The sequence below is a fragment of the Megalops cyprinoides genome, chromosome 19 (assembly GCF_013368585.1).
Source record: "Megalops cyprinoides isolate fMegCyp1 chromosome 19, fMegCyp1.pri, whole genome shotgun sequence".
Classification (NCBI taxonomy): Eukaryota; Metazoa; Chordata; class Actinopteri; order Elopiformes; family Megalopidae; genus Megalops; species Megalops cyprinoides.
The window spans coordinates 27,711,338-27,734,430 of NC_050601.1; the positions used below are offsets into that span (position 1 = coordinate 27,711,338).

The 23,093-nt window shown below is 42.1% G+C and overlaps 1 pseudogene; it reads right to left on the reverse strand.

The window, feature by feature from the left end:
- Positions 1–22,029: 22,029 nt before the first annotated feature.
- LOC118794015 overlaps positions 22,030–23,093 on the reverse strand; it is a 47,404-nt pseudogene continuing 46,340 nt past the window's right edge.

Sequence of the window (23,093 nt, forward strand, 5' to 3'; positions counted from 1 at the left end):
CAATTTTTCATTTAATTTTGAGCAGCGTTTTTACAGATGTGTCTCATTGGTTTGTTAAATTTCTGTTTTTCTGCCAGAGTGGAACTGGTGACTGCATGGGGGGGGTCCCTCAGTGGTAATGAGGATGAAAGCAGCTCAACAGTTCATACCTAAAATTGAGGCCTGCTGATCCCAGTTCAGTCTAGGAGAGAGGCAGCAAGTGCCATGGAAGAGCATACTGCATTGGGTCATGGCAATGACTGATCCATGATCATTTCATTGTATTGTTATATTTGTTTAAGAGCATCCTACAACATCTGCATGTTCTTAAATTACACATTTTTAAACTCCATTTCTTCAGATATGTTGTTATGTTGTTATTTTGGCCATTACATTACATTATTGTCATTTATTAGATGCTCTTATCCAGAGTGACTTACATATGTTACAGTTTATACATGTTGTCCATTCATACAGCTGTATATTTACTGACAATTCTGGGTTAGGTGCCTGCCCCGGGGGTATAACAGCAGCACCCCAGAATGGATTTGAATCAGGAACCTTTAGGTTACAAGCCCTGCTCCTTACCACTATACTATACTGCAGCTGAAGGAACCCTCATGAACAGTCGTTAACATCAGTGCATGGCAATGAATTGAATGCAATAAAACCTATAAGAGAATGTTGTCAAATTTGTTGTCAAAAAGTGTACAACACAAAGTGTACAGTCACAAACTGGCAGCAAAGAGCACAGCACTGTCACCTCGTCTCACGGACCCGGGTGTAGTAGCCAGTCGATGCCCTGGGACCCCCTCTACACTCTGAAGGGGGTGAGAGGTGTAATGGACCTGTAACTGGATGAAAGGCTCTGAGATGAAAGGGAACAGCAATTCCCAGGTTGCATCTGTTCTGGTATCTGTGCACCAAATGCTGTGATTAAAGGTCACAACTGGAGGCCAGCCTGACTGTTAAAGCCATGACCAATCCTCCATTAGGGAGATTAGGCCTCTGATTGATGTTGTGTGTGTGTGTGTGTGTGTGTGTGTGTGTGTGTGTGTGTGTGTGTGTGTGCGTGCTATACATGGAAGAGGTGCCAAACTCTGTGAGTGAAACCCAAACCCCTGTTATCAACCTGCAACTAACACTAATGGCCAGCGTCCTTACCAGCTGAGCTAAAGGCAATTTCCCATAGCTCCATACACAACAATGCTACCTAACCAGAGTCTCAGGGAGTGAAGTCACTGCTAAATACAAGCTGCTACCTGCTACCACAATGTTACCAGCTTTATGCATAACACACAGAAGCTATTACTTCTGCTGCATTGTGTGATATTATTGTCATTTACCACATATTTTTACCCAGAGCAACTTATATAGGTTACAGTTGTACAAGTTATCCATTTATATAGCTGGATATGGAGGTAGCTCTGGGTTAGGTACCTTGCCCAGCCTGAGCAGGGAATTGAACCTGCAACCTTTTAGCTATGAGCCCTGCTCTTTATCACTAGACCATACTGCCACTTATACATGTGCATGCATAAGTGTGAGGGTGTGTCCCTGTCCCTCAGCATGCTCAAGTATGGCCGAATGCGCATGTGCCTGCACCCGTCTGTCCATCAGGGTGAATGTGTGTGAAAGTGTGTTCCAGTATGCATGCTTGTGGGCACACATGATGTAACCATACAAGTGGCTGTGTGTGAGCCTAATTGTGCACGTATGTGTGTGTGATTATATTATTATTATTAATATGATTAGATTAGATTAGATTAGATTAGATTAGATTCAACTCTATTGTCGTTACACATATAACAAGTACAAGGTAACAAAATGCAGTTAGCATCTAACCAGAAGTGCAGTAAGCAGCAAGTGCAGAGGATATATTACAGTTATATGTATGTACAGTATAAGATGACAGTTATGGACAAATTTACAGATAGATATATACAGTGATATATACGGTGTATATAATATATGCTATGATATTTACAGATGTATAATATATAAAATGGTTCTGGATTACAGATTACAAATAACAGACTGATGATATGTGCAGTAGCTCTCACATACCATCAGTCTCTGCATGTCTCTGGAGGGCCCTGCAACTGCTGGGTACATGCTCATCTGTCCTTCTTATGTATTTTGCCCCGGTAATTGAATTGTAGCCTGATTAAACCCTGGCTAATTCTGTGAGGGCTGTGGCATGCTGATGCAATAAAATCACTTATGGATAAAACAGTTTGGCTTAATTGGCAGACAGCAAGAAGGCTGAAAACACATTTAATTATTTACATGCTTACCAGACAATTTGTCCACAGCCACTCACTGTTTTACACCTGCACCAGTAGATATAGCTGGTCATGTTGAGAACATGGACAGATTGGACAGATGCAGCCACAAGAGTGTAATTTATGTGAACTTTTACCCTGTACGCACTGATTTAACTGATCAGGGGCTTTGTCAGTTGGGTTCCCCCAGACTGCAGAGGGTTGTCAGTTGAGTCCCAAGCCATGTTAGACCAAATACCCCCAGGGAAATCTGCATTGGAAGAGCCGATGATTGCGGCAGATGGCTGTGTCCCTTCGGTGCTGAATGCACATCCACACGGTTTCTACTAGGGCTGCAACTAACGACTATTTTGATAGTCGAATAATCTATCGATTATTGAAAGGAAAAATCAACTATTTGGATTATGAATCGCACAATTACTCAATGGCTCTTATTTATCTGTTGGCTTTTAAATTTAGCTTGAGGTTGTTTTAGGCATATGCTAACTAACAATAAAGACAATAAATATGAGAACTTCATTCAAAAATACGTCTTTTAATGAATGGTTACTAGGCAGTTGCTTGCTGGGGACTACAAGTCTGCTTCCTTTGAAGCCATCCATGGTAGCATTACGAGATCCAACAAACCCATAACTCATTCAAATGAATTTGAATGCAACCCACATTGGGCACGCACACATAGACACGCTGTAGAAATCTTTTGCGATTTAGAAAGTATCAAATTCTCCGGTGTTCTCTAAACTTGTGCACTCGGCAGCAACACTATCTCCAGCCATAAACCACCATGACAACAATGCAACATTTAAGCAGAGAATTTCTAAATAGCAGATGGGCTCTGGTTTAACAGTGTTGTTAACATGTGTTACGGCACATTTGGAATGTGAACAGGATTGTTGTGAATAATAGGTTATTATTTGCTACAGTGTTCAACGTCATTAATAATTTATTGATCAAGAGAAAATGTATTTCAAAATAGAAATGTTACAACTTATAACGTGAAGTAACATGGCATTTAACATTAACATTAGCTATGCTAGCTAGCTAACTAACTTAACGAGATGAGTCTTCATCATTCAGAGAGCCAACGTGCCACCTCTTCAGATGCTCGAGCATAACTGATGTGCTCCCATGCCAGGCAAGATCAGGTTTGCAAATGTTGCAGTTCACAACCTTCTTGGCAGAGTTAACCCTTTCGCGCGTATGGTCACACCGGTGTGATTATCCATTTAGCGCGTATGCTAAAACTAGTGTGATTAGAAAACTAGATCGGAAAAATTCTAGCTAATTTTAACTTTGAGGAAACAGCGATTAAACATTAAAATATATAGCAAATGTTAACTGAAAACTATGAGAAGCTTAATAACGCTAATGAAAACATAACGAACCATGTAACGTAACATGTGCGCTACATAGCATAAAAAACAAGCTACGTGCGAAAGGGTTAAGAGTGAAATGCTGCCACACTTTTGAGGTCTTTGGTGGTGAAGGTGTTGTCATCTCTATTGTTCACTCCAGTGAAACAACATTTCTGAGCATTTCACTCCAGTGAAACAACATTTCCGAGCCAGCACGAAAAACACACGCGATGATGTCACCAAATAATTTGGTCATTGATTTTAGTCAATTACGTTGATTGTTTGTTGCACCCCTAGTCTCCGCTCCACCCTGTTCTCTCCAGCACTGACCCCAGATCCTCCACCCCACCCCTCTCCAGTACTAACCCAACCCCCCCCCCCCCCCCCCCCGACTCCAGATTTACAATAATCCACAGCTGCCAATACCAAAAATGAGGATCATAATAATGATAATGACCTTAATCCTACTCATGCACTGACTGCATATATTTACTTATAAAGAAGACATGTGTGAAAGCAATATATTAGATCATAATCATCCCAGTGTGCAAGCAGAGGATTGCTACCCTGGAGGACTGATCCAATCTGGTGCTACACGTTTGGAATAGCAGCGTCTGAACACAGAAAGAAAGGCCTCATCACCCTAACCACTCACACTCACCCACACCCTTACTCACCTGGTCATTGCTTAGTCCACCAGAGACTCTATGATCCATGCCAGCACCAAGCCATGTCCCTCAGATGAAGGATTTACTGTATAGATATGTTTTGAGCCTAGACTTAAAGGTGGAGAGAGTCTGTTCCCCGAATCTTGGTAGGTAGGCTGTTCCACAGGAGAGGGACTCGATAGGAAAAGGCTCTACCGCCTATAGTAGTTTTGCCCACTCTTGGAATTGTAAGATTATGGTACTTCTAACTTTTGACCAGACGTGGTTCAGAATCAGAGAACTGTTAACCTGATGGCCTTATTATTACAAAGGAAGCTCCACACCTCTTGGCGCCACGTTACAGTTGGAGCCAAGAGCAATTGATTAAGGCAGGCAACAGCCATCAAGTCTAGCATACAACCGGGAGTGGGCAATTGGCAGCCATCACCACACAAAGGGGCGTTCAGCATCAAAGGATCCCGCTTTGCATTTGGGAACATAGGTTGATGTTGCAACAGTGTAAACCTATTGTTTGTTGCCATTTGTTTCATGGTATAAAAGGCTGATCACGGTTGATAACAGGCTGATAACAGTTAAAGCTTCGCAGGCAGAGATGCTGCCGGATTCCATCACCAAATAAAGCTTTTTCTTCAAGCGCGCTTTTGGTCTGGTTCGTTTACTTTTAAAATTAGAAGAAAATCCAACAATTGGCGAGCCAGCCAGGAGGAGCTGGTACGAGAGAAACTCACCAACACATCTACGACGTGGAACAATTCAGCAGAAGAATCGTGGAAGTCGAAGATCGGCAAGACAAGAATCTGCAGGTCCGCAAACATCTCAAAGTCCTTAACTCGGTAAGAAACGTACCACTCCTCTTGAAGAACCTAGCTATTTTATAAGTAAACAAACCAGTAAATATACGTATATGTAACTGACAGTGAAATTTTGGTTAACACTGTTGATAAGAGCTCTAAAAAGATAGGCCGAGGTACCGAAGTCTAGACTAGGGAAAGCCTAAATTTATAGTCAGCTCACGTCGTGCTATCTAGCCGGTAAATATTTAGTTATATTTTCCGATTAGATCAGAGGTTGACGGAGTGTGCGCTATAGTAACGTAGTCATCTCACATCGTGCCGGTTATCAGACTTCTAATCGGAGGTTGATGGAGAGACTATGAGTAAATATATAGTCAGCTCACGTCGTGCTATCTAGTCGTTAAAATATTTAGTTGTGACAGGCTAGTGACACACTTATATTTTTCGATTAGATCAGAGGTTGACGGAGTGTGTACTGTGTAATGTAGTCATCTCACATCGTGCCGGTTATCAGACTAATCGGAGGTTGATGGAGAGACTAGTATAAGCAACTGGGTTGCTGGACTCCTTCCTATGGTTAGGAAAGGCTGTTGGTTAATTATTATATATAATTATTAAGTATAATTATTCTTCGCTGCGCGGGTTGAAGAATTCAATTTTTAAGTGAGAGAACTAAAATTGGTACTTTTCTTGACTGTGAGAAAGTTAAGAATTAGTGCATTATACTAGTATTTTAAGTTGTTAAGCGAGCTTTGTTTTTCCGACTGTAAGTCTGGAAATAAGTAAATGTTCTAAGTAACGTTAGAAAAATTGGTTTTGAGGTTAATGCCCGAAGTAGTGTGGTTGTGTTGCGAGGTGGCATTCCAACTGTGAAAGATCTGGAAAACGGAGTTATTTTGTAACAGTAATAGCATACTTAAGAATTTGTACTTTTCTTAAAAGCTATATGCTTAAAGAATTTGTATTTGTTTTTAAGTCGCTGAAATTGTAAGCACTTTAGCCTTCCAACTTTGGTTTGGAATGATATGAAGTAGCCTATTTGTTTTAGTTTTTTGTTTCTTTAATACCGTAAAACTGTAAGCGTAGCCTTCCGACCGAGGTTCGGAAAGAATTAGTATTTTTAAACGGTAAATGTTAAGTGATAAGCCTTCCGACTAAGATCCGGAAAGAGTCAATTTTTCTAACTGGCGAGCCAAAGTTTAATTTTCTGTATTGTGCAGCTAAGCAGAAAAAACACACGATTTTCTTTTCTTTAAACAAAGAATTAAATTAAAGTGTTAAGATAAACGTATCTTATTAAGAGGAAATCAAGAGTAGACAAAGAAATAGTCTATATATATAGTGATTTTGTATTTTGAAAGTGTATTCATATCCACTTTGCTTATCTCAAAGTATTCCTGGTTGTAGGCCTACTCTGTATTTGGGAAAATAGGCTACATTTTTGACTAGTCTGCGCATTTGAAGATAAAAATTGTCTGTAGTCTTTTTCTCGTTAAGACAAAAGTATAATAATTCCAGTTTCCTGTAACTAACTCTGTTCTGTAGAGTGCACATCATTTGCATTGAAGTAAAGATAGCTGTGGGTATTCACACCTAGAATAAAGAGTCTTAACAGCTCCACTAACACCTGCTCTGTCTGTTTGAGGGAATCTGTTTTCATGGCTGCTGAGTTGCCGTCGGCTGCGCAGATCCGTGTTCATGGGGCTGGGCCATTGAAACCTACGACAGAACGTCACGGAACAGCTCCTCCAAGCACAACCATCGATCAGATGATGGACAGCCTAAATTCATACTTGGAAAAATGGCTTGGATTAAGGAAATGCAATGACGACATCCAACGGAAATACAACATTAAAACCTCAGAGGACAGACTCTGGACCTTGCTGGACACCAAAAAGGCCTGGGGAAAGACACAGCGCATGTTCGCAAGCAGCAGACGAGATGGATGGTCTGTTATTTTGTGCAAGCAAATTTGACAACATCTGGAAAAGTGTGAGATTGATAGACTGAAACGTGAAATCACTGCGGAAAATGCAAAAGTTAAAGCATTATCTTCTCAATTACAGGAAGAGAAAAAGGAAAAAGAGAGACTATTAGCTGAAAATCAAAAATGGCTAGACTTAATCTCCAAACAGCTACAACCAAAAGACTGTGATAAAGCAGCAACCTCTCCCAATACACATGAAGGAGGTGCTAAGCAAAGGAGACCAGAACTCCTCTACCCATTCAAAGAGCTGAGAGCCATTGAGGAACAACAACACCGTCATTTGCTGGAGGAATTGCCACATGACCATGGCAGCAGCTCAGATGGCTCAGACGGCGAGGAATTGTCCAATGACACACCTGCTCCTGCACCTGTGACAAAGGACAGCAGTGCACAGGTCAAATCTACCTCCACAACAAGCACAAAGGTTAGGCTTGCTCCTGTAGTAATCAAACACCGTAGAACTGAAGTGGAAGTTGAAAGTGAAGAGGAGTTTGAGGAGGATGGCCAGAGACGGACTCGTATTGTGACAAAGAAGGTCAAAAGATACCTCCCATGTAAGACTTACCAACCAGCCACACCAGAACAAATTGATAAATGGTCCAAGGAATTGCCAGTTGCATATAAACAGCCGTGCAAGGCTTGGCAAGTTCTTGAACGCTTACGAAAAATTTATACTCTACACCCACTGGATGCTGCTATGATCCTCAATGTAAACTTCAGCGATCAAAAGAAGCTGACTGAAAGTGTAGAGACAAGGGCAGGGGAGTCTCAAGACAATGTTGATGCAGGATGGGAGACTGTACGAACCTTTTTATATGAACTTAAACCTGCAGAAGTCAATTGGGCCCAAATCACTTCATGCACACAGAAAGCAGGAGAGAGTGTTGCAGAATATGAGGAACGCTTTAAGCAGATTTGGCTGGAACATGCTGGTCTGAACAACAGTGACGATATAAGCAAGGATACTGGCATGCCTTTAAAAACTTCATTTGTGAATGGACTAAAGCCAGAGTTATCCAAAGCCCTTAAAGTCCATTATGATGACTGGGATGGTGTTGGAACAGCTTTCAATCAGGTTGTGGAATGGTCAGCGAGGATTGAAAGAACACAGGACGCCAAACTCAGAGCCTTACAAACTAACGCTCTGAAGTACAACAATACTGGAACTGAACACAAAGAAATGGAGAGGGGATGGAGACACGACCCAAACAAAACAAAAAATGGACGTTGTCGATACTGCCACAAGCCAGGACACTGGAGTAAGGAATGCAAAATGAGGCTCAGAGACCGAAACAAACATGGCGATGATTTGGACAAAAAGTTTCAACAGCTAACTGCGGAACAAAAACAAACCCTTCTAAATGCTGTTGAGCCGCAGGGAAACTAGAGCACCCCTCTCCGCAGCACCTGCTAGCGGCAGTCCATCAAAAGGCTGACGGACTCTATGTGTGTGCAAAAATAAACATTGTGATGTTGACTTCTTACTGGATACCGGAGCCGAACTGACTGTTACCCACAACATTTGCTAGCGAAATGACATTTTCCTTAAGCCAAGAACACATAACAGCTAGTGGAGCAGGGGGTGACAACATTACCCTGAGGAAGTCAGAACCCATTATTCTGTGCATTGGACCTCACAAAGTAACAACTGAAGTTTGGGTAGGAAAAACTACACAAGCTTTGTTAGGGGTAGATGTATTGTTGAAATTAAACTCTTCACTAAACTTTGAGGATGGTAAGGTGACGTGGAATGTGAGGAGGCTCGAAAAGACTGACATGCAGCATCATCTCATATGGTCAGAGGATAAGGATGACTGTGGACTTTTACAAATGCCTCCTGTATCTTTCACTGGAAAAGCACCACCTAGTACTAAACAATATCCTATCAGCAAAGAATCCATTCAGGGTACCCTCCCCATCATCCAACAGCTAGAAAAACGTGGCATTTTAGTCAAAACCCAGAGTGCATCCAACAGCCCAGTCTGGCCTGTAAGGAAAGCTAATGGCACATGGCGCCTGACAGTAGATTATAGAGAAGCCAACAAGTGTATAGACAAGCTGACACCTTTGGTGGCTAACCCTGCAACCATCTTTAACAGCTTGAAACCTGAACATGAATGGTTCACTGTCATAGACATGGCCAATGGCTTTTGGTCAGTGCCTCTAGCAGCAGAGTCTCAACCTTGGCTAGCTTTCACTGTTGCTGGGCAACAATATCAATGGACACGTTTGCCACAAGGATTCCACAACAGCCCCACTGTTTACCATCAAGCTCTCAGAACGCACTTGAACTCCAATATGTGGATGATGTATTGATTGCCTCAGAGACTGAACAGGAACATGAGAAGGATGTCATAGCCCTGCTAGACCACTTGTGCTCCAAGGGCCACAAAGCCAGCTTGGAAAAGGCCCAAATCATGCAGAAAGATGTCATTTATTTGGGACAGAATATATCCAAGGGTGAAAGGACCGAACTAAGGCAATCAGAGAAACACCTGAACCCACAACAGTCCAGGAATTGAGAAAATTCCTGGGACTCTGCAACTACAACAGATCCTGGGTGGACTCATACACTGAAATCGCTCAACCCTTATACGACCTCCTAAAGGGAAATCCACATCCCAAGGAAGAGATTTCTTTTAGTGAGGAAGCCCAAACAGCATTTCAGAGGCTAAAAAAGGCTTTAAGTGAAGCACCTGCCTTAGGAGTACCCGATACAGGAAGACCTTTCACCTTGTTTGTGAATGAAAGAGATGGGTATATGACAGCAATGCTGGCAAAAGAGCATGGAGGTGAGCGAAGGCCTGTGGGTTACTACTCGGCAAAACTGGATAATGTGGCTTTGGGCCCTGTCTGAGAGCAGTGCAAGCAGTTTATCTGGCGGTCGGACTAGTTTCTAGTCTAGTGCTGGATCAAAGGTTGGTTGTGAAATGCCCACATGCAGTACATGCCCTATTGACAATGCACAGAGCCTCACAAGTAACAGCAAGTAGATGGGGAAACTGGCTGGCTGTGCTGTTAAGCAAGCAACATCGTCATTGAGAAAGCCAGTGTGTCCAATCCCTCCACAATGATGATGCCTGCAGAGGTTGATGGAGATGACCACAAGTGTGAAGAGATTGTCAGTACTCTGGAAATTGATCAGCATATCAAAGAAACCCCACTACACAACCCTGACCTGGTCCTCTTCACAGATGGGTCATCAACTGTGGAAAAAGGAATAAGGAATGCTGGGTGGGCTGTGACATCAGACACAGAAGTTTTGGCAAAAGGATCAATGCCTCCAGGTACATCAGCACAACAAGCAGAACTCAAGGCTCTGATTGAAGCATGCAAATTAGCCCAAGACAAATCTGCAAATATTTATACAGATTCAAGATACGGGTTCAGAGTTGTTAATGATTTTGGACAGCTGTGGAGACAAAGAGGGTTCATGACGGCAGCTGGCACACCAGTAAAGAATGGACAACTGGTGAAAGAACTACTAGAAGCTCTTTGGCTACCAAAAGAAGTCACTGTCCTAAAGGAAAAAGCGCACACAAAAGATGCAACAAATGAAGCCAAAGGCAATGCCCTAGCAGACGCTGCTGCTAAACAAGCCGCAAAGGGGGGGGAGCACACACAGCGGCACTGAGACCACTGGAAAAAGATAGACAATCAATCTCTGACATCAAACAGATGCATAGTGAAGCGTCCAGGGAAGAAATATGGACATGGATGGAAAATGGAGCAAAACTGCACCATGACAACATCTGGCGATATGGTACAAGAATGCCCCTGAATGCCTTCTGCCCTATTTAGCAACACAAATTCACTCGCTGGGTCATGTGGGTGAGGACAAAATGACCCACAGATTCAGTCAAGTGTGGTGGAACACCAAGTTCAGAACGCAAGCCCAACGTGATCAGAAGCTGCGTCACATGTGAAAAGAACAATCCTGGAACCAGAATTAAGACCCCTGCTGGGGGAACACCAGCCCCACCGAGTCCATTCCGGCACCTTCAGATGGACTACATAACCCTGCCTAACGGTGGGAGGTTTCAGGATGTACTTGTTATAGTAGATAAATTCTCCAGATGGGTGGAAGCATTCCCAACTAAACATGGAACGGCAGCCCACACAGCCAAAACACTGGTGAAAGACATCATTCCTCGATGGGGCCTGCCAGAATGCATAGACTCAGACCAAGGAACACATTTCACATCCACAGTGTGTAAAGAAGTGTGTTGCATGATAAATATAAGATGGTCATTACATCGCCCTTACAGACCACAAGCTTCAGGTCAAACAGAGAGGATGAACCGTGTCATCAAAGAACGCCTGTCCAAACTCCACCAGGAAGGAATCCCTTGGCCCGAAGCTCTACCCATTGTGCTCGGCAGCATCCGAGCAACACACAACAAGGAAACTGGACTAAGCCCTTTTGAGGTCATCACAGGCCGGCCCATGCCCCTACCCGGAACAGTGGATCTGACGTGCATTTAACTTCAGACAGCCTGATCCAGTACTGTGAAAAACTTTTGCAGTACAGGCTGCTGAGAAACAAGTTTGCAGTGCTTGGCAACCACCCCCAGAGGGGGGGGCACAGTCTGGTGCCTGGTCAATGGGTAATGATACACAAACCTCAAAAGGTAGCATTGGAAGCCAAGTGGGAAGGTCCGTATCCGGTTCTTTTAGTAACTAATGCAGCAGTTAAGGTGCAGGGAAAAGATAAGTGGTACCATGTAAGCCACTGCAAGTTAGCAAATCCGCCTAGAGATGAGGGATAGAATGGTGGTAGTATTTATCAGAGTCCAGACATGGCGGGACTAGAGTTGTCTAGGCTCTAGCTTGTCGTCTGAGGATGAAGAGGTCATCATACCACCACTGATAAATACTGTAGCGTCCCGCCGAAACTACACAGGGACAGTTTAGGCATTTTTCAGGAATAACAATCAATTTTATTTTAATGTTTATGTACTTTGGCAAGATGCGTTCCCGCCTTCTCTCTTGTGTGTCATTCCAGTGAAGAGCAGGATTCCAAACAGCTGAGAGAGAAGGTTGCCCTGGCTGTCATCTGATACCTGCACTGGACTGTACCTGACACCTGGCTGACCTCTGCTGAAAAACCTCAGGACACGGGACACATCTGCATCAACCAAGCCCACAATATCACAGCCTGCCTCAGGAGATCTCATCCACCAGTACAATCCTGTACCATATGTGTGGAATGCAATCATCCACCATGCTAACGATGTCATTTCTAATAATCATTGTTTTGAGATGCAAAGGAGTCAATGCTGTGGACAACAATAACATTTACATGCAATTGGTACATATGACAGCTAAACATGCCAACAAAACCGGGTGTTATGTCTGTGGACTAATACCACATTCTGTTGCACGTGGTGTTCCAATGATGTCTGTACCTATCACCCCCAAGGTTAACAGGAAAGAACCAAAATCAGGACCCACCACTAGTGGTAATGAACTCATCATCAGACCTAAACCTACAAATGACCATCAACCTATTAACACTGTTCTATCTCTTGGACCATATCCGTGGTGCATCAAACACAATGGTTCTGTTCCTGTTGGAGAGACTCAGGACTGTAACAAGGTCATGAACTATCATGATCATCTTGAATTATATAACACTGCTGTGGGAGTCTATTGGGTTTGTGGAAACAATGCTTATCCTCAGCTACCTAACTCATGGTCTGGTATCTGTGCTTTGGGACATCTAGTTCCGGCCATGAGAATTGGATCTACTTTACCAGACCGAGTCAGATATGAAAGAACGACGGACATTTTTGGAACCCACCATCAGTCTGTTTGGAAAAGAGCACTCAGTGCACTTACTCCTACCTATGGGGTTATGTCAGCTTTAGATCAAATTGGTGACCTCTCCAGGGAAGTAGAGCTTCTAGCTCTACTTGGCTCTTGCTCTTGCTCGATTGCTCTAGCTTGGACGAGTTCCTGCTGTGTTTGTTGGTGTTGTGTTTGTGGAGTGGTTTCTGTGCTATTACATTCAATTGGATAAAAATAAAAGTTGGTGCTATTTACCTAGCTATTACATAAGGTCTGATCTGCTCTTAAAGTTCAATCTTTTGTTGCCATTAGGGGACAGAGAGGGAATTTCCCACTTTTTTTCCTCCGTCGCAGCTAATTCGGCTCTAGCCGACGAGAGGTTCTTTTGTGGTTTTTTGCCCTCTCAGGAGCAAATCTCTAAATAATTAAGCATCCGGGTAGTTTAGCTAGCTAGCCGGGTCGCTTTTTTACCTTTTTCTACTATTTTTCAGCGTCAGATTTTAGGATATTCTGATTCTGGTTGTGTTAACGCGTCTGCTGAACTGTAAATGTAGTTTTATTGTATTAGGCTAAGTGGCATTTCTTGCGCTTGATTTCTGCCTTTTGACTGTTCTGAGCCACCTCGGTGCTTTTAGCACTTTTTTAGCTGGTAATTCTGTCTCGGCAGTAAATCCTTATTTAGGGAAAGCGTTTACAGTTAGGGGAAAAAATGTGGCCAAAACTGTGCGAGAGTTGCCGGATGATCGGATTTCTGGAGGGAGACCTCCAGAATAAGTTCATCTGCGACCGTTGCCGACTTGTTGAGCACTTGGAGAACAAGATTCTTGATCTCGAGGCCCAACTAGCTGGACTCCACAGTAATCCTGAATTGTTAGAGTTCCAGGAACTGATTAGTACGCCCTATAGAGAGATAGTGTGCTCACCCAAGCCGGGTAGGGGGGAAGATACAGACCAGATAGGGCGAGAGAGCTGGGTTACAGTAGGGCGTAAACGTAGAAAGGGGCACAAAATTCCAAGAGGGGCAGTATCTCCACAGATTGCGGTGACCAACCGTTTCGCGCCACTGCAGGACGAGTTGACCCACGATCCTGAGAGTGGGAGGACTGAAGAGCCCCAGGGCACCCAGGTGGCCTCATCCTCCAAGAAAAGGGAGTTGGTGATAGTGGGGGATTCAGTCATTAGAGGGGTAGATAGCATAGTGTGTTCGCGCGACAAGGAGTCTCGCATGGTCTGTTGCCTGCCTGGTGCCCAGGTCGGAGACCTCCTGGAGAGCGCGGACAAGCTCCTGGCCAGAGCGGGGGAGGATCCGGTGGTCATGGTCCATGTTGGAACCAATGACATAGGAAAGGGTAGGTTCGGGGTTCTGCAAGAAAAATTTATTGAGCTAGCGGGGAAGATTAGGAGCAGAACCTCCACGGTAGTCTTCTCTGGAATTCTACCAGTACCACGTGCAAGCAAAGGGAAGCAAGCCTTTATATGGAGGTTTAACACGTGGTTACAAACCTGGTGTAGGAAAGAGGGGTACAGGTTTATGGGGCACTGGGACTCCTTTTGGAACAGGGGTGACCTGTACAAGCGGGACGGGTTGCACCTGAACCGGAGGGGTACAGCTGCACTGGGCCAGCGTGTGCTTAGGGTAGCAGAGGGTTATTTAAACTAGGGTTTGGGGGGGCAGGGAGTTTATACAGTCAGATGGGTAGGGATAGACAGACTGCCGAAATAGAACACACCATGGCTAAATATCTTATTAGTAGAGAGGAAACGATGCTTGTAAATCAGTCAGAACAGCACTGTAATAGAGGTGGTTCTGGGCAGTTGGGGGTGGGGGTAGGAGGCAGGAGAGGCACACATGGTACCCTGAAATTTCTCTGTTTAAATGCTAGAAGCATAAAAAATAAAATTCTCGATCTGGAAACCGTTATGAGTAATAGTAACTTTGATGTTGTTGGGATTACAGAGACGTGGCTTGGTGCAGGGGATGGGGATGAGTACAACGTAGAGGGATACAAGCTGCTAAGAAAAGATAGAATCAATAGAAGAGGAGGAGGCGTGGCTCTCTATGTAAAGGATAATCTTAATACTCAGGAAATACCAGGAATGGAGCCCCTTGGTGTTAGTGAAGACATATGGATTAAGATATTGGGGGAAAATGAAAAAGGCCTGAATGTTGGAGTATGCCATAGGCCACCAGCCTCAGACAGCAATGTCAGTAGTATGCTCTTTGATAACATTAAACTAGCATGTCAGGAGGGTGAGACAATAGTAATGGGGGACTTCAATTACCCTTCAATTAATTGGGAAGCTGTGTCAGGTCAAGGTAAATGTGAGGAAGAGTTTTTGGATTTTGTAAATGACTTTGATACAGTCTGTTACTCAACCCATGAGAGAGAACACAATCCTAGATCTGGTTCTGTGCAATAATCCTGATAGAATCAGCAGTATTGAGGTAGGGGAACCACTCGGTACAAGTGACCATAGTTCAATTACATTTGAAGTTTTTTGGCAAGTTAAGTCTGCATTCTCCAATGCTAGAGTATTCAACTTTAGGCAAGCTGACTTTATTAAGATGCGTGGTTATACAAGGAATATAAACTGGGTACCTCTTCTAGATGGTAAAACTGTCAAAGAAATGTGGTGCATATTTAAAACGATTATTCTGGATGTACAGCGTAAATTCATTCCGCAAGTGAGAAAAGGAAAGCTGAAAAAGAAGCATCCACAGTGGATGAATAAGTCGCTACGGAACAGTTTGAAACAAAAAAGGAAATTATTTAGAAAATACAAGTTGGAGAGCTCAGATAGAAATAAGATTGAATACAGTAATATGCGAGCTCAAGTTAAGAAAAAAATAAGGTAAGCCAAAAGGTGTTATGAAAGACAAATTGCACTCTAAACGCTTTTTTCAATATTATGGTCAAAAAAGGATAGTTAAGGATGAAATAAGAGGTATAAAAAATAAGGATGGGGTTATGGTTTACGATAACAAAGCTATTGCTGATACACTAAACAGTTACTTTGTGGAGAGTTTCACTAGTGAAGTGTTTTTGCACATGCCTTCAGGTGCAGTCAGCTCTCAGAGACTTATAGAGGAAATTGATTTAAATGATGCAGAAGTACTAGATAAACTTCAAAACCTTAAAACAAATAAGGCAGCAGGCCCTGATGGAATATATCCAAGAGTTCTCAGAGAACTAGCAGAGGTGGTTTACAAGCCTCTGACAGTTATTTTTAAGCAATCCCTTAAAACTGGAGAAATACCAGATGACTGGAAACATGGCAGTGTAGTATCTATCTACAAGAAAGGAGACCGGACTGAACCAGGAAATTATAGGCCTGTCAGCTTAACTTGTATAGCATGCAAAATACTGGAATCCATCATTAGGGATAATTTGGAATTATTCCTGGAACGAAATGTTGTTCTAAATGATAGCCAACACGGTTTTCACAGAGGGAGGTTGTGCTTAACAAACCTCCTGGACTTCTTTGAGGAAGCTACAGCATGTCTGGACTCAAACCAAGCTTATGATATTATCTATTTGGACTTTCAAAAGGCATTTGACAAAGTTCTGCATGAGAGACTCATATTGCAAATGACATCTGCGGGAATTACAGGAGCTATCACCGAGTGGGTTCGAAGTTGGTTGCCTAATAGAAAGCAGACTGTAACTGTGGGAGGAATTGTATCAGAGCAGGGTCCTGTACGAAGTGGAGTCCCGCAGGGAATGGTGTTGGGGCCTTTGCTATTTCTTATATACATAAATGATCTTGATGCAGAGGTTAGTAGTAAAATAGTAAAATTTGCAGATGATACAAAACTAGGGGGTCTAGCCAACAGTATAGAATCAACTAAGGTAATACAGGAAGACCTAAACAGCATCCAAAAGTGGGCAGATACCTGGCAGATGACATTCAATTTAGATAAATGTAAAGTCTTGCATGTGGGAAATAAGAACCTTAGACAAGACTACTTCATGGGTGGAAAAAAACTAGAATGTGCTCAATTTGAAAAGGGCTTGGGAGTAATGGTTGACCCAAGCTTAACAGGATCTAGGCAGTGTGCTGTAGCAGTAAAAAGGCCAACAGGATGCTGGGATATATAGCCAAAAGTATTGAGTATAAATCTAAAGAGGTTATATTGAAATAATACAATTCCTTAGTCAGACCGCACCTGGAATACTGTGTGCAGTTCTGGGCACCGCACTATAAAAAAGATACCAAAGCTCTACAAAAGGTTCAAAGAAGGGCAACTAAATTAGTTCCTGGCATGAAATATAAAAGCTGGAGGACTTCCGGGTCACCAACGAGATGGCAGCGTAGGGAAAGCGCTCTCGACAAAAGAAATTGAAATTTGCCCCAAAGTCGAGGTAATACAATAATTGACTCATGGTCATTGTATGAAGCATAAGGGGCGAGGATGACGTCTAAAATTAAGGGTAAAAAACCTGCTCTGGACTCTGAAAAAAGCAACAAAGGGCAGCAACACGAAGATGCTAATGATAGCTCACACTCGGCTAGCCATGGCAGCGATAGTAAGGGGGGGGGGAGGGAACCCGGTGAACCTGGCCCTGATCCTCAGAGAGATACGCGACTTTAGACAAGACAACAAAAAACAACTTGAAGATATCAGAGGGGAAATGACAAAGTTTAATTTGAGGCTGGTCGAAGCCGAAACAAGGATCATGGAGAACGAAGAGAGACTGCAAAACGCAGAGGAGGTACTAGCAGAAATGCTAACGCTACATGAGCAGCTCCAAATGAAGCTAGCGGACCAAGAGGGGCGTACACGGAGGGAAAATGTGAGGATATACGGGGTACCCGAAGGTGTAGAGGAAGGGCCCAGAGCAATGATCTCTTTCGTGGATAAGCTGCTTAAAGAAAACCTCGACATACCCGAGTCGAAGGATCTACAGATAGAGAGAGCCCATCGAGCATTAGCACCGCAACCACCAGCAGGTGCCCAACCCAGGTCGATCCTTGTTAAATTCCTCAGCTTCAGAACGAAAGAAGAGGTGCTTAAGTTAGCATGGCAAAAGAAAGGGTTCATGTGGAGAAACTGCAAAATCAACTTCGACCACGATTATGCACCGTTTATCCTGACCAAGCGAAGAGAATACGCAGAGACACGGAGGGCCCTGAAAGATAAAGGCATTAAGTTCCAGACCTTGTACCCGGCCCGACTGAGAGTCTACTATGAGGACGAGACTAAGACCTACAACTCGGTGGAAGAGGCGACGTCGGATCTGGCAGACCGTGGATTACCGGTAAAAGTTATCACACAGCCGGCGTCCCTCCTTGAGAGGATCCAGCGGGGGTCATGGACACCAGCGAGGAAACGACGCGCGAAGCGAGCCAGTGGAGCATCAGGATACAAAGAAAAGCTGCTGGCATTCAGACGTGATCACACAGAGGATAAAGACTAACTTGAAGCAAAATAATTGGTACGGTAGATTGACTCCGGAGCAGGTAAAAATAGAACATTAACAATTTAACAATTTGGACGAAACAATTTAATTCATTATGAGGGAAGTCGAGACACTGAAGAGGTTTGGTTATGGCTGTGGAAACAGCGGAGGGCCCTCTAACCCAGTTAGGGAAGAAAGGTTATCCCTCAAAACAGAGGCTGGTGAGTGAAAGAGCCTCAAGGCTGGAAGTATGGACAAAATTTAAAATGTTTCTTGTTGAAAATGTTCAAGGTTTTTGTTCTGGTTTGTATTACTGGTATTCTGATAAGAAGGGACCACCTATTATTTATATAGAGAGGAAGAGCGAGTATTTTACATTCTTAATGACAGAATGCAAAGTGGACTAGTGAAAATAATTTCTTTTAATGTGAATGGGGTTTTGAATCCAATTAAGAGAAGTAAGATTTTGTCAAAATTGAAAAAAGAGAAAGCACAGATAGCCTTCCTTCAGGAAACACATATGAGTCAATCAGAACATGCAAAATTACAAAGGATGGGTTTTAGACAGGTATTCTCTGCGTCATTTAAGGCAGGACACAAGAGAGGTGTGGCTATCCTTATATCGAATGTACTTGCTTATGAACACATATCAGAGACTGTGGATGAAGGGGGAAGATTTATTAAGATCACTGGGAGAATAGAGGGATCTTTAATAACTTTACTGAATGTTTATGCTCCACCGGGAAGTGACTGGTTACTATACAGACGGGTCTTTGACTTAATGGTTAACTCTCAGGGAGTGATAATATGCGGGGGGGATTTTAACATCAGGTTGAACCCAGCACTAGATTCTTCAAGACCAACTATACAAAACCGATCTCTGACTAGGAAACTGAAAGCACTGATGAGAGAGTTGGGCATCATAGATGTATGGAGAGAACTTCACCCGACTAGTAGAGATTATACACACTATTCCTACCCGCACTCAGTTTATTCAAGATTGGATTACTTCTTCGTCTTCAGCTCTGAGAAATTTAGGATCAGGGATTGTAACATAGCAACAATTGACCTGTCAGACCATAGCCCTATCTCTATGTCATTAGCTCTAGGAAGGAAAATAAGGAAAACTGAATGGAAACTGAATTCAAACATACTCAACGACTCAAAACTATTGGAGAAATTAAAGGAAGACATTAGAGAATATCTAGACTTTAACGACTCAGGGGAAGTATCACCAGCAATTCTGTGGGATGCACTGAAGGCTGTAATGAGGGGGAAAATTATCTCCATCACTTCACATATGAAGAAACTTAAAGGACAGAAATTAACAGACCTACAGGAGAAATTAAAGAAGCTACAGTTAGCTGACAGTAATAAAATAAACACCAATTTGAAACAGGAAATTAAAAAACTTCAAAGCGAAATTGACGAAATATTTACACTAGAAACTCAAAAAAAGTGTGTCTTCTTGAAACAAAGAAATTACGAGGCAGGTGGTAAATCAGCAAAATTGCTAGCATATAGGCTAAGGAAGCAACAAATGGAAAATACAATCTATAAGATAAAGAATCCAAAAACAAAAATAGTTGAAAATACAATAGAGAAAATTCAAGAGAGCTTTGAAATATTTTACAGGGAGCTGTATTCTCAACCCCGGGCCTCTGATGAAATTCAAATAGATACATTTTTGAGTTCATTACTACTACCCAAACTCAGTAGTTTACAGAATGAGAGTCTTATCCAACCAATTTCTGTAAAAGAACTGAATTTAGCCATTTCCAAATTGAAGCCTGGTAAGTCTCCAGGCTCTGACGGCTTCACTTCAGAGTGGTATAAGGCCTTGAAGCCACAACTAACGCCATTACTACTTAACACATTTAACCGGATCCTACAACAAGGAGAACTTCCACCCTCTTGGAGGGAAGCAATTATATCAGTCATTCCTAAAGAGCAAAAAGACAAACAAGAATGTGGTAACTACCGGCCTGTCAGTGTTCTCAACGTAGATTACAAGTTGTTTACATCTATCTTAGCACGCAGACTAGAAATACTCCTACCTGATCTCATCCATCTAGATCAGACAGGATTCATTCAACATAGACAGACTCTGGACAACATAAGAAGAACTTTACATATACTAGAACAGATAAAGAAAGACAAGACAAAAGCAGTAATTGTAGGTCTAGACGCAGAGAAAGCTTTTGACTCGGTTAGATGGCTGTTTCTATATAAGGTTTTGGGAAAATTTGGCTTTCAGGAGAGATTTATAAGAGTTATTCAGACCCTTTATGATAAGCCTATGGCACGAATTAAAGTTAACACGGATCTTTCTGACTCTTTTACTTTGGAGAGGGGAACGAGGCAGGGCTGCCCGATATCCCCCCTCCTTTTTGCTTTATTTATAGAACCCTTTGGACAATTAATGAGACAGAGTGACACTATTAGAGGCATTGAGGTGGAGGGGATTGAACAGAGGGTAATGCTTTTTGCAGATGATGTTTTGGTTCTTTTGGGGGAGCCAGAGAGGTCCTTCTTGGGTTTGATGTCACTGTTGAACAAGTATGGAAATTTATCAGGATATAAGCTCAACATATCAAAGACACAGGTCATGACTTTGAACTTCACGGCACCAAAGAGCATGCAAGACAAATATAATCTGGATTGGGGAGCAGAATCATTAAAATATCTAGGAATAATGCTAACAAAAGACCTTTCAAAATTGTCTCAAGCAAATTATGGACCATTATCGTTGAAGATAAAATCAGACCTGCACCGATGGAATCTTATCCCCTTTCTAAATCTAAACTCGAGGATTAGCGCAATTAAAATGAACACTCTCCCAAAACTATTATATATCTTTCGGACTTTACCAGTGGAAATAAATGACAATCAATTTAGGGAGTGGGATAAATGGATTTCTAGGTTTATTTGGCAAGGTAAGAAGCCCAGAATTCGATTTAATATTCTACAGTTGAGAAAAGAGAAAGGAGGTATGGCACTTCCTTGTTTAAAGAAATATTTTTACGCTGCACAGCTAACCCCTCTACTATATTGGTGCAATAATGAGTATAAAGCCAGATGGAAGGAACTAGAATCTGAAATTAGTTTAGATTTACCTCTACAGGCCGTAATTGCAGATAGAGGTTTGATAGCTCAATTAGAAGAAAGAAATAACCCCTGGATCAATCTTACGTTAAAGATATGGCAAAAAGTGGTTAAATCAAGCGAAATTCACAACATGCTCAGGCTCTTTAGATGGTGTGCTTATGATACAGAATTTATTCCCAATAGAGGGGATAAAAGATTTAAGTCCTGGATACAGAAAGGACTTACAACTTACCTTTCATTCACACACAAAAACGCAATACAGAGTTTCCAATACTTGCAGGACAAACATGGTCTAGAACAGGAAGATTTCTTCAGGTACCTTCAACTGCGACACTATTTCAATCAGGAGTGCAGACCTACTGATTTCTCAAAAACAGAGTCGGAGTTCTTCAGGATTCTAAGGTCGGCCCTTGGTTCGGTTCCCTCCAAATCAATCTCAAAGTGGTATAATGCTCTGTTTCTGACTAAAAATGAAAATACCCTGTATATTAAGGAAAAATGGGAAAAGGAAGCAGGAATAGAGATTTCGGAGGAGGCTTGGGGGGAGATATGCAGCTTTCAGTGGTCCTCAACTAACTCTATGGAGTGGAGGGAGCACTGCTGGAAAAACATAGTAAGATTTTTTATGACCCCCTACCAGGAAAGATATAATAATGAAGGTTCAATCTGTTGGAGACAGTGTGGGTCAAGGGAGGCAAACCACTCCCACATATTCTGGGAATGTCCTAAGCTGAGTTCATATTGGAAGGGCATCTATAAAATATTGTGCACGGTATTTAAAATTCATCTATCCATGGACATAGAGACACTTTATTTGGGCCACATTGTGTGTTTGAAACAGAGGAGGGATATAAAGCTACTGCAGGCCCTTTTGGCGGCGAGTAAAAAATCAATCACCAGAAGGTGGCGAACTACAACTCCGCCTACCGTGGAAGATTGGTATGGGGTAACCTTAGAAATATTTAAGATGGAAAAATTGACTTATTCTTTGAGGGCTCAAAAAGATAAATTTTATCAAATTTGGCAAAAATGGATTGATTTTGTAACCCCAATGAGAACAGACTTTGTATAGCTTTGTATAACATTTGTTTTAAACTACTTTCCTCCTATAGTTGAGAAAAATGTAAAAATGTAAACTCCCTTCAGTTCAATTGTACATAGTTAATGTTTTCCGAAATAAGAATGTGGCATATGTATAAAAGGGGAACGCCCAGTGGCTGACTAAATAATGTGGAATTTCATAGGACTTTAAGGATACTTGATGTCTGGTGGGTGAATACGGATGAGCAGCTTCATTAAAGTTATATGGACTGTAAGGCATTTAAGGACTGCGACACCCAGATGTTCTTTTTTTTTTTTTTTTTTTTGTCTCTCCCTTTTTTCTGTTACATATGCATAAGACTATAAAAAAAAGAAAACAGGAAGAGTGTGTTATGAATATTGTTGAAAAGCTGTATGTTAAATTGTTGTCTTTTCCAAATAAAAAGATAATTACAAAAAAAAAAAATATATATATATAAAAGCTATGAGGAAAGACTCAAGTTACTTAACCTATTTAGATTTATCAAGAGGAGGCTTAGGGGTGATTTAATTGAGGTATTTAAATTTATAAAAGGAATCAATAAGGTCAACTATAATAGACTCTTTAGAGTGAGTTCAGTCTGTAAAACAAGAGGACATAAATGGAAACTAGTTAAGAGTAAGTTCCGCACTGATATAAGGAAA